The sequence below is a fragment of the Cyphomyrmex costatus genome, unplaced genomic scaffold (genome assembly GCF_001594065.2).
Source record: "Cyphomyrmex costatus isolate MS0001 unplaced genomic scaffold, Ccosl1.0 scaffold13, whole genome shotgun sequence".
Lineage (NCBI taxonomy): Eukaryota > Metazoa > Arthropoda > Insecta > Hymenoptera > Formicidae > Cyphomyrmex > Cyphomyrmex costatus.
In genome coordinates, this window is record NW_017275282.1 from 530,811 (window position 1) to 545,040 (window position 14,230).

At 29.2% G+C, this 14,230-nt stretch overlaps 1 pseudogene; it reads right to left on the reverse strand.

Annotated features, from left to right (window-relative positions):
- Nucleotides 1–286: 286 nt before the first annotated feature.
- Nucleotides 287–11,117, reverse strand: LOC108782507 (acetylcholinesterase-like; annotated as a pseudogene).
- Nucleotides 11,118–14,230: the final 3,113 nt, after the last annotated feature.

Consider the following 14,230-nt stretch of genomic DNA (forward strand, 5'->3'; position numbering starts at 1 on the left):
CTACGAAATCGAGATAGGTCGCCATTTACCTTTCTCACATCTGTCAAATAACGAATAATATTTAATTATCGTTGTGGAATAGCTCTTTTTAAATTTATATGAAATCTTTCTTTAGCGTTCCTTTATTCATTTGCATTGCATTTTTTCACAACTCTTGCAATTGCCATTCTTACAATCAGTTCTTGTAATAACTCCTAAGCAATCGTCTCGTTTAATTTAAACTTCTACTTATAAGACAATGATTATTTCAGATACGTTTATGGTATAACAAAGTTGCAAAATAAATTCACGCAAGTTTGCCAGTAGCAATATCTCGCAAGGCATATGTCAAATTATCAATCAGATCAGTAGAAATAAGATCGGTCGAATCAAAAGAGTCAATGAAAATCAACGAGCAAATTCTAGGAGATAACGGAAAATCAAGGAAAGAATTGGAGTCTAAGCCAGAACCGGATCGATCAAGTACGAAGGTGGAGTACGCCCAACTGCGAATCGTCAAAATTAGATCGACTCTTGCTAGAGTCGATCACAGAGATCCGTCTCGGGCTTTTGTCGAGTATCTTTTGTCTTCAAACGCGGATCGCGACATATACCTAAGTCTACGGCTATCTCGAAACAGCGAATGCATCACGCCAAGATGCGGAGCATTCTGATTATCATTCGCAAACGTCGCGCTGTGTTACTAGGGCCGGTGCCATGATGACACAATAAAGACGGACTATTGCTACACGACGATAGCATACGTCTTACGGCGACCTATCGATCTACGAATGGTTAACGATCGCTAATGTTACCTTCAAGCGTAAACAACGCTCATTATACGATCTGTTTGTCGGACGGTAACGCTGATGGAACTTTTCTGCCCAGTCAGGTACCTGCCAGCTATGAAAAGGATTTATCGACATGGAGATGAATCGCTTATATAAATCTATATACTACCAGCACCGGAAGTAAGATGATGGACGCAATTGTTGACGAACCACGCAGTTGGCTGACACCGGCAGAAACGCTTGACGCCATTGCACTTTTACATGCCTCGGGTGTGGGATCTGCAAAGAACTCAAAATTGTAAGTAAAGAGTGAGCACTTCTCTCTCCCTCTCTCTCTTTCTCTCTCATGTTTTTAACTAATTGTAAACACAATTTCACATACAAGTCGAACTTTAAAGGTCACGCCTCAGAAGAAAAAACTTAAGTCCAGGCCATGGTACATACGAAAACGTAAAGCAATAAAACGTACGCAGTAAGTGAATTGACCAATCACAGTAGAGACTGTAAGACCATAAACATAAACAGTAGTCAATCCAATATGTTGATTTCCTTACTGCTTATGTCTTATTACTATAAGTTGTTTGTGTGCCATGGCCTTAAGTTTCAGGTTTTAAATATTTTTATGTACCAGGGCTTTAAAATTTTAATTAATGTAATATCACTGACGAAATACAATAGGTACTATTAAAAGCCGTCAATCCTGGGCAAATTTTCGTCCTCATAAAGAAAAGGGCTTTGAGAACCCAGAGATAACTGAAGAACGCTGACAATCTCACGACAATTGATATAAATTTGCAATTATTAACATAAATATTTAGCATATTATTAAATCTGATTTTTTGATTATATGAATACTTTATAAAAATGACCCGTGTGAAACTGGTCCCCCAATATTAAAAAATCGATTTTTTTCTTCATGCATTCGTTTGCTCATCGTTTGCTCACGAATGCTCAGTTGGAATTTTCATTTGCTCACCCTTAGTTCAAAAGATTTGTGAGCAAACGATGAGCAAACGGATGCATGAAAAGAATCGATTTTTAAATATTGGGGGGCCAGCTTCACACCGGTATAAAAATGTCAGTTTTTAATTATATCTTGTTTGTGGCTGTACAGTTTATACAATGAAGATAAAAAGATCCTTTATTTTTAACTTTGTTACGTACCAGGAACACCTTTTAGGCGCGGTAGGAATTCGTTCCAAAATGCACAGGCTGTTGTGCGAGGACCTCTGCCAAAAGCATTCTTCTTTTCCGCGTTCCAAATAAAATACTTTGGATGATTTCTGGTATAAGATGGCCACTCAGTTTCGCTTGCCATTGGCATTCTGAAAGGTATATTACATAGTAGGGATATATAGAATCGTAAAATTGTCGGATATTAAACATCAGATATTCGACAATTATTAGGCCGGAAATTTTTTAGATATTCGATACAATTTCTCTATTTTATTTTTAAAAACAGGAAAGTAAAGAAAAAGTAGCAATAATCGTTTTATGTAAATTATAATTTATGATGACGCTACTTATTACAGTGACAAATCGATACAATTCACAATAATTTCATTAATACTAGCAATAAAAACCTGTGAAATTATAATATAATATTAATATAACATAAAGGCATGTAGTAAAATATAGTTGCCGAAAAATTATCCCCATTCCTTCTATTTTTTCTAACTTCTGCGACGATATATCTTCGCGCGGCGGAGATTTGTCGGAGTTACCATATATACAATATCTATTACCATACAGTATCTTTAATTTCCGTTTATATCGATTTTTTAAATTTAAAGTTTTAAAAATTAAATTGATACGTTTTCACGCAATTTGTTTAGTACATATTATTCAGTAAATTAATTCACTAATTTTTCATATTTCATATTGTAGTAAAAAAAGTTATAAATTTCAAATATTGCATGTGAAAGCAATATGTTGGTCGCGAACAAGAAAGCAAAAAAACAAATCCTATATATTCACAGAGAGAGATATGTCATAATAACTTTACAGTTTATTATCATCGAATTTATGTTATAAAATCATAAAAAATTCTCTTTTTTTATATAACTTGATATATATGTAAATGGAGAAATATTTTATACAAAAGTTTAAATAATCTTATCACGAATGCAGCAAAGCTCTATAGGATTTATTTTTAATTTTTTTAACTAAAAATTAATACTTATCTCTATTATATAATTTCATTAAATTTAAAAACATGTAAAATGCAATTTATAATGCGAGATATTTGATAATATATCTCACGTTAATACATATGTGTAAGTTGAGAATCGTGTTAAATACCTAGTTAGAATAAAATTAAAGATGCATTAATTCAACTTCACATTTAATTTTTTGCATAAACAGAGTCGGAGAATACATATATAATTAACGTTTGATTTTATGATCTCTTTAATCAACAATTAGAGTGTTTTTAATCAATTTGAATACTTCTTCTTAACATTTGATTAAAATATATACGAAATAAGACAATGTTAAAATGTAAGACATAATGTTTGTACCTAAAATATAATATAGGCTTTCTACCATAAGCTATTAACTAAACTTTAAGTCTTAAGCCGTAAGAAACTAATCAATCACGAATGTGAGAAAAATAGTCGACTATAACTGGTCTATTTTTTACTTTAAGACTCCAAGCTTATAGATAATGGCTTATTATAGGAAACTTACAAAAAAGTTAAACTGTTTTGACAGATTATAAATCAAAATTATGTTTTTTTTATTTTCGAAGCCGATCTTTTCGTAATTAGTATTTTAAGTGAACGATAACTTTCACTAAAAAAAGTGAAACTTACAACTACAATAATTGCTTTCACGATATTAAGAAATATCGTAAAAAATTAAAAAATCAATCCTTCTATGTTTGTAATATAAATATATATAATTTGATAAATAAAAATGTAAAAAATTCCATATTTTGGCTATAAATTCTTTTTAACAATTAAAACTATTTTATTAAAAAATGTTTAAGACTGTATTTATAGAAAAATTATTTTTGTGCTGAGTACATAACATTAACATTTTCCTTGATAGATGGAAATTTAAGTTTAGATGTGCAGTGAGTTTCTGATGGACTTATTCCTTTTTCTAGTTATAATTTGAATTTAAATTAACTTTATTTCACACACATCAACGAATTATCCTGTATATGATAGCATCTCGATAGTAAACGTTGTATCACTTACATTTATAATTTTATGATGCATTAGATATATCAGCGTGTACAATTTTTATTAAATATTTTGTTATCTTAATTGAGTATTTAACATTTAACATACCCATAAACTAATTAAATATTTGTATATAAGTAAAATTTACAACAGAAGTGAGCGAAGAGAAATAATTTATGTATGTTGTAAAGCGTATATTAATAACTTATAAAATTATATACACAAAATTAATGTTGAACATTAATGCATAGATGCATGTGTGATATTTAATAGGATGAACTTGGATATAAGATAGCCATGCGAAGAAGATAACTATAGACTATAATTTCTATAGAAATAACCATAATATCAGAATTTATCCCATACGTAGTAATATAATAGAAATCATTTTTTACTACTCTCTAATCAAACATATATAAGAGTTTAACCTATAAGAAAATACAATAAAAGAACAATTTTCATTAAATTTTTTAAGATTCATAGAGTAAAAATAACGTTAATACTTTTAACTATTGCCAATTTTTTTCTATTTCAAGAAATTGACCATTCAAATAAAAATTGAATTTATTTTATTTTTATTTGTTCTCTTTCGATAGCTATACAAGCTATGTAGCAGTTTTATCGGATTGTAACAGAATATTACTGAAGAGAAAATTGAATTATATTTTTATTTAAAGATTAGATTCTTTATAAACAATACAATGTGTACAAAAAAAGATTAAAAAATACATTAAAATCGGCAATAATTTATACCAAATCGATATTGAAATTTCTAACGAACTTTATCAATGATAAATTATTTTTATATAATATTTACACGAATTGTGACTTTAAATTCTTTTTCTTTAAATTTAAGTTCTTGTAAATTAGTCATCAATGAAGCGATATAGGCATTGTCCTTGACAACATTAATCTTAACATTTTTTCCATACATTTATACAATATATTCGTAATTCTGTTTGGAATATTATTAGCCTCCTTGCACTGATTTTTATTAATCGTTTATTGCTAATACTTCTAATTGTTAAATATACTAAAGCTATATTTTGTTATTATGTCGATTACAAATATAATCATGAAAATTACCAACAAGATCATTTTCAAGATTAAATATAAAAAAAACATTTTTTACATTATTTGACATTTGATGTTATAATTGACCCGATGACCTTAACCTTTGCATACATTGTCAAGATCATGACTTTAAATGACCACAACAGGTTTTAGTTGGTGAATGTCCTATGTTTAAAAGTTATTAACAAGAACGGTTTAAAAAATAACATCTCACTGTTGCGCTCCTACTTCATGGTGCACGACTTTCCACGTAAAGCGAGTTCCACCCCATTTCTCCCCTGTCACAAAGCGTACGACTTTCTACGTGAAGCGAGGTCCACCTCACCTTCCCTTCTGCTTAGAGGGTACGAATGTCCAGGTTCATTCCGCACTTTGTCTAATGTGACACCGCTAGACAAGGGAGCGGATAAGGTGGATCTTGTTTCGCGTGGAAAGTTATTACGTAAACAAGGAGAGGGAGTTTGAAATAATTGTTAGTATTATAACATATAGCAGAAATGAGATGTTATTTTTGAAACTTTCTTGTTAATAGCTTTTAAACAAAGGACAATTATTAACTAAAACTTGTTAAAAGTCACTCACATGGTCATAACCTTAACAAAGTATGTCAAAATAGGAAAAAAAAATGTACAATTTCTTCTAATACGTACATTGACGTAATTTTTTTTTTATTTATCGTATATCCAATATTATATCATTATTTGCTATATCAGAGACAATAAATCTTTGCATGTCTCGTAATACGTAATACTTGTAATACCTACCCCGTATATGCAAATCGCGTAAAGTAGTGAATCATTCTCAAAGATAGATCTCGTTCATCGTCGGTGTATTCCAAAGATTTATTCAAAGGATGACCAAAGACGTATTCCACTTCGTCACCATGCATCACACCCATCCATTTGCCCCATACATTCGTACTTGTCCTCTGCAACACAACGTACACTTCATTGTTATTTCGTTGATTTAACATTATTGCACATTTGTTAAAAATGATGGTACATTTATCACAGTTTTTTTTATTCAATATAGAGATGTATAACGTATATCAAAGTATTAATTTTACGCAGAAAGAATAATTTTACTAAAATATTAAAAATTACTAGATATATAAATCTGAAAATAATTTTGTTGGACAATTAAAATCAGTTGGACAGACTAAAATTTCTTATTCCTTCTATTGTGGCTGTACCCAAATTCTACAATTCTGTGACACGACTTAAAATTGCAAGGGCGGAAAAATTGAGGCTCCAAGCGAGCGACAATAGAAAAAAAAACAGCGAAAGCATTTTCACGCGAGTCTTCCTTTAACCAGCGGGTAAAACCGTTATTAAGATTACGGCTGGTGCGCATGAGTAATGACATCCTCTTTACTTTCAACGGCGCTTCGGAGAACTGAGCGTTACTACCTGATAAATTACCTTCTTCACTAATTGCTCGAGTCTTCGTACCGCGGCATTTTGCTTACGTACATTTCATGGCTCAGAGGCTGCAATGAAGATAGAGAGTAGCACCACGTGAGGGGACGAAAAAGAGAAAAAGGAAAAAAGAAAGGGTAAAGTAAAAAGTCTAACGCGAAAGGTTGCGAAAAGAATGCTGTAAGAGAAAAAGAAAGAGCGAAAAAGAGAGAAAGAGAGAGATGAGAAGTGAATAAAAGAGAAAGGGGCAAGTGAATGAGACGAAGTGAAAAAATGTTTGTACGAGAAGTGAAAACGAGAAAATGCATAGTGGAAAATAAAAAACGCGCGCATAAATGGAAAATAGAATAGTTCAGAAGTAAAGGGAAGGAAAAACGAAGGGTAGCTTCAAGTATAAGAAAAAAGAGATGTGATCAACGACGTAAATTAGAGAAGTGCTATTTTTCACTTCGTGGAAACTTGGTTCATAAGTTAACGATGCATCATATATATGTAGATGTAGACAAATGAAAAAATAAAAGCCATTGTTTAACATTTTTTACTAAATTGAATGAATAAAATCATTGTAGAGCAAATAATCAATTACGAAAAATATTTGATTCTTCTCGTATTATTTCTACAATAATTTTATTATTAGGTACATATGTGACAACTAAGATAATTCTGAAATAGACAGTGCGTATCAAAATTTTATGTCGCTGAACTGGGCAATTTTTATTTATAATTTTACCTCCACTTTTTTTATAAATATTTTTATCTTCAAAAATTTACAAAATTTCATAGAAGATCTTCTCTCTGATTGCATAAAAGTTATATAAAAATATTGTTAATAAAATAATGTTACAGATTAAGATATATCATACTAATGAAAATACTTTCTCAATATTTTTAAACTCTATTTTTGTTGATATATAATCATATAAGTTAATTGCAATATTTTCTTAAAATATCTACCTTTAAAATCTCTCTCTATTTTTCAGTAATGCAATCTGTTCGGTATAACGTTCATGTTTCCATGTTATTCATCACTGTGCAAAATTCATTATTTCCGAGGAAAAAAATCTTTTAAAATAGAAATGATACTATAGGTATCTGGATAAAATTTCAATTGTTTGCTTATTTTTTCTTAAAATGCACTTTGCACTATTTTTTCCTTTTTTGCGCAACGGACTATCGATACGGTCATCGGGAATGCCCAAAAGGATAGAAAACACTCGTCGAACACACGAGAGAGCGATACTTCGAGATTGTGTTATCACGAAATTGAATCTTGCTTTACGATTGCCAGAATACGAAAGTAAGGAACGTTTAATTTTTCAAAAAGATGTAGATTGTAGACTAACAGAATATTTATCTATATTTGGTCAAATGCTTTATTCGGTTAAACCATTTTTCTTTATTAGATTTATAAAAAAAATTATATTATTTTTACATTTTTATTTCTCTCTCTTTTTTCATCCATTCATTTTTTTTATTAATGTAATTAATTTTATTTTATAGAGAAAAAAAACGAGAAAGAGAAAAAAGTAAGAAAAATAGAGAGAGAGAGGGAAGAGAGGGGAAGGCCAGACAAAAAAAGAAAAGAGTGAGAAAGAAAGAGCAGAGACAGTAAAAAGAGATTCGATAAGAATTGAATTACTCTGATAGTCGAATTCATCTTTTTCGATAACTCTTCACGATTTGACATTATTTTTACAACGCTCAATCCTTGTCATTATTAAACTTATTTTATACTGACAATATGAATTCTATTATACATGTAAGTAAAAAGTCACGTTTATTTTTTCTAAAATAAACGTTTATTTAAATTTCTAAAATAAATAGATATTTTTAGAAAATATTTTAATCTCAAAATACATTTATTATTGAAAATATTATTAATATTTAAAGATGCGATTTCGGATAAGATTTTTATACGTGGCTATAGACTACTTGTCATTGAATGCAATGTTAAACTATGCGCCAATATAATTGACTTACAGGAATTGCCAGTTATATCATTATATGTATATATCTCTCTATTAATCTTACATATATCTCTTCAAAATCTTATTAAAATGAAAGTTTTTTTAGATAAACATTTGACAAAGTAATAATAATAAGATTAATACAGTTCAGATATTTAGATAGGATATAGAAAATTAAAGAGATCTAGCTAATTAAATTTTATAAAAAACTAAATAAATAATATATTTTTATTCAAAAACATTGTACTAATAAATTTTATTTAAGCTTATTAGCAAAATATTTGACAAACTTTTAATATTAAAAATAATTTTAATAGTAAATATATTTTGAGATTAAAAATCATTTCTATAGAAGTATCTATTTATTTTTGAAAAATTTCTCTATTTATGCAAAATTCAAATTATACTCGTATGTATATGTATTTTTATATTACGTGCTAAACAGTAAAAATTCAATTAAATTCTTATTAATTTTATTTCAAAAGTTGTTTTATCTCAAAAATAATTCCCTATTATTATAATATAATTTTTAAAGCATATTATTATACAATTTTTTTAATAGTTCAATAAGATGTCGATGAAAGACATTTCATAATCGAAATAAACTCAACGAAAAGCTGAACATGACAGCATGAAATGACGGCAAACGCGACATATTACAACATTGTAGAACGCCCGCGTACGCAGTGTACACAAACTTTTCCCACGTGAGTTTGCATTTCAAATAATTTCGGTGGTCACGAGGAGGCGAACAGTAATTGTACAACGTCATGAGTGTGCACAATGTGCTTCATTCTGAATTCAAACATTACATTCCCATGATGTAACGGAGGATGCATTATCTTCCGGTGTGATAACACCTCGCAAATTGGCAAAACGATAAAATAAATCACGCGGACGTGATTTGTGTGTAATTGATAATGTGAATGTATGCTGATATTTAGTTATTATGCGCTATTCAAATATTACTCACACTTCATCATAGCAACGGTAACGCATCAATGACTGATTACGACTGAATTCTGTATGCTTAGGAAATATTAATAACACATTCATCATATTAAAACAATTCTTTACGCTTACTTCGTGTTATATTTTAGTTCCGCCTATTACTAGAGTCTTCTGTTTTTTTATCTTTCCATTTTGTTCCCTTAGATATATAAACTTAGATCATATAAACTTTTTTATTGTATTATATATAAAAGCGACTAAGAATCCAATTTACATAATACTCTTTTGCGGTAATTTCCCAATTTTGTAAACTCTGTTCGTTTGGCTTACTTTAGGAGAATAGTAGCACAAGTTCAGTACAACAATCACGCTTTGCCGAGCTTATACACATTGCAAGTATAACGTTGAGAGTTAAAAATGTTGCGCGTGCAATTTATCAATACACAAAGTAAATAAAATGTTTCAATACATTTGTAATTTAATATACAGATATATTTAATAAAATTATATAAATGTTAAAGAGATGTGTGTAAGTGCGTTTACACGCGTGTGTAGTGTACTTTTACGTATATGTACAGTGAATGCAAAAAGTATTCGTACAGAGAAAATATATATTTTTTAAAACTTTATATTTTTAAAAAGCAAACATTATCCATCGAGAAATAACTTATCGAATTGATATCGCATCGATATCGATACGATAATTTCGACACCAATTTGACGTGAATTCGATGTGTAACCGACGGTAATTTCTTTTGCTGGATAATTAACAATTTATTTATAAAAAATAAAATATACTGTATGTTTCTCAAAATTATACATATCAAAAAGATATACATTAATTATAGAAAATATATTATTTTAAAAGTAAGCAAAAGTTAAAAATTGTATTGTTTGGATACTCAAAAAGTAGTTAGATAGAGTTGGATGGACATGCAACGTTTTAAAACATTTACCATTAATCTATCATAATTATATGAAGATTTATAACAATCTAAACAAAAAGTATCACAACTAGAACTTCGCTTTATTCTATAAAAATATATCACCATGAAATTATCGAAATGCGTAATATAATAATATAGTAATGATTTGCCAACTGGTTACCTCTTGAGACATTCTTATTGACTATAATGTCTATCCTATAACGTGATGATAGACAGAATCACTTACCTGCGTGAAAAAGTAGTAGTAAACCTTCATGCCGCGATCTGCGAATAATTGCGCAAAGTGTGTGGATGGGCAGATAAAAAAGTAATCGCCCACGATGTCTGCTATCGCCCTCTGATATTGATAACCATCATTTACCCGATCCCAGTCGGTATACTGAAACAGAAATTCGTATAAATTCCTATTAAACATTTAATTAATATGTGTGTCTAAGATTGTAATTTTAATAATTACGACATAAGGTAAGTTGTATTGTTCGATTACGTTTAATTATACTATAGATAAGTTAATATTTTATCAGTTATTATTATATTATTATAATTTTTTATTTCCAATCTTTTTAGTTCATTAGCTATCAATGAAAAATATTTCAGACATTTTATTATAAACTTAAAGATAATCTTTTACTTGTGTAAAAAATAATATACAATATAGTTCTTTCTTTATCATGTGATATAAATATCTGCCAAATTTTATGTAAACTAATTACGTGTCATTTAAAAGTAGAAAATGCTTTGGAAGCTTATAAAAATATGCTACGTACTTTTTTCCTCTATTTACATATTCTTTGTCTATCATACTTTAGTCTTGCTGTAATGAATATAAAATGAGTATACAATGTCTTTATTCTATTTAAAACTAATTATATTTTAAAATCGTTTTAAAAATAATTTAAAATAAGTTTTATGTAAAAATAAGTAAATTTGTTGTAAACCATATTACAATTTTAAGATATTAATTTTTTCTTTTGAATTATTTCCCCCTAGAGACAATACATTTCTGATGTTAGTCCCACTTGCAGAAACTCTGTGAAAAATATTTGGATATAACCTTAAGTCTTGTTGTCACATAGTTCTGAATATATATTTGAAATTTATAAATCGAGTCCCTTTCATCATCTCCTTTAGTTTAGAAAACAAAAAGAGAAACAAAATTTGCTGAAACAAAATCGAGAAAATAGAGTGATTCAAAACGGTAATGTAACGCTGACAAGCATTGTTGTATACGTTTCGAATCAGAACTCCGAGTAGAACATAGAATCATAATTAAGTCATAATGATATCATTATGAGTGTTATTTGAGATTCTTAAAAATAATCTTAAAAATAAACTTATAACTGATAAAGTCATGATGATATCATTATAATATTATATTATTATGACTTAGTACTATATAACCAACGAAATTTAAGATGATATTTAGAGATGACTTTTCACAGTTTCAGCAAGTTGTGCGAACATTTCAGGAGTGTATTGTCTCTAAAAAGAATTATTTTGAAGAACATTAAAGGTTATTTGTATATTAAATAAGTAGTGTTTATTTTTTCAACATTCAGCGAACTTTATTGCCACACCAGGTATGAATAATATTTGTTTTCCTAAAAATGTTCATGAAGTCAAATTTTTTACTACAAATCCGGTGAAAATTTTGAAAATGATTAAATTTTGTACGAAATTATTGTATGGTAAATAGAGGCATGAAACTTGTTTTGATTACAAAGGAAGAATATTTATATGTAATTACTCATTAAATTTTGAGTTGCGTCTTGAAATAAAGTTCACAAAAATGACACTATAAAATCTCTTTCGATTTCTTAATAATCTTGATAATCACGATTTTATGACATAAATCAAATTAAACTTTATTTCATAATAATTTTTTCTGTAAAATTATTAATCGTTTTATAGTATAAAATTTTTTGTATCAAATTCAGCTCCTTGTTTATTTAAATATTGATTTGTATATTAGCCTTGCTAATTTAATGCTACACGTCAAAGTTTGTTATTAAGAAAAAAATTAGAAGATGTTTGGAAATTAAGCATCTTTCAATAAATATATTTTAATATCTTTTAAAGCATAAAAATAAAATGTGGTAAAATATATATTAATGATAAATTATTTGTCTCTATGATGCGCGAGTTTGACTCCTCTTTCTACCTTATCCTTTATTAAAATCATATAAAAAGAAAATAATTTTTTATCTATTATAGATGCAACGCTTATAGCCCGCAGGTTGAAAGAGATTACTAGGGCATCGAGTAGTGATTACATCGAAACACTTTGTATCGTCAATTTCTTCCAATCGAAATGGCAGTAAAGTGCGCGGTTTTACGAATTCATTTCGTTCGATCACTCGCGCGTGGGTGGGATCAGCAGGCGGCATGAATTTATCAAAGACATGAGTTCCCGGCGACCTTTACGTGCACTGTACTCGTATGTATCATCGTAAACGATAGGTATCCTCGCACTGCCTTGTTCCCGTATACTTAATGAAATGTACATGGAACTCGGAGGTTTCACATGGCCATAAAGCAGCCCTTGACAAAGCAACTTTGACGTGTCGTTTTGCTGATCGGAAAGTAATTAGCGGTCAGCTAGCAGAATGAAGTTCTTTGAAGAGTATAATATTACCTCGATACATAACGATATTGATTTTCCTTACAACTATAGCTGGTCTGCTACGCACCAGAAAACCTATACAAATGTCATATTCATTGCAAAGCATTCCCTTTATAAGGTCTTCTTCATAAAATTTTGTGCAAGAGCACAACACTTATTCTTTTTTTATATATCTAGATATTTTGCACACACACACACACACACACACATATAGTGAATGCAAAAAGTATATATTCGTCCAGGGAAAATGTTTTTTTTTTAAGTATTATTTTTAAAAAGTAAATATTGTCCAGCGAGAAATAATTCATCAAATTGATGTCAAATTATATCAAAAGGATAATTTTGACACTAATTCGACATGAATTCGACATCTAATCGACGATTATTTCTTGCTGAGTAATTAACAATTTATTCATAAAAAATCAAATAGACTGTATATTTCTCAAAATTACATGTACCAAAAAGACGTACATTAATTATAAAAAATATCATCTTAAACATAAGTAAAAGTTAAAAATTGCTTGTTTAAACGCTCAAAAAGTATTCATATAGTCGAAAAATTTAGCTCCTAAAATCAGGAATACACAAAGCCCGTTTGTGTATGTTAAAACAGAATGTGTTCATTATAAAATTGCTATAATTAATATTTATTTTCTATCGCAATAAGGCTCTTTTTTTTTAAAAAAAATTTCTTGTACATGTAATTTTGCATTTATTGTATACTCGTATATATTTGACGAAATATATAATAATGGAATCTCTTCTATACTATGCAATTCTGACTATTTTGTAGGAAATCCAAAAAGGACTGTGCAATTAATCTGTCAAATGAAAAGTAAGGTCCGAGCATCTGATTGTTGCATATTCCCGCCCATACATTGCACTTGAATTGCTATTGAAATCCTCTCTCTCTCGGATATTATGTGGACTTTCATACCTCCATTGGTGGTTATTACGCATATTTAGAACACCGGCTCTCATAAATGTTGTTTCACAAAATGTTTGACTGAAAATTAGTATTGTTATTGAGGATTACACGCATATACTATTCACAAAAGACGTATCCTCTTCTTATAATCTGTCGGCAAAAGTTTGTGTACGGGTGAGTAATAATATGGATATCTATCACGATCATGCAGTGTTCTGGCATTGCAGTGGATCTAGATATTTGTAATTGATATGAAACTCGTCGAATACTTTGTCCCGGGTTATCGTCAAAGACGTTTAAAATTCTTTCAGAGCGGTTTTAATTATGTATTGATCCATAAGATTGCCTTTCTTGTCTTATACTA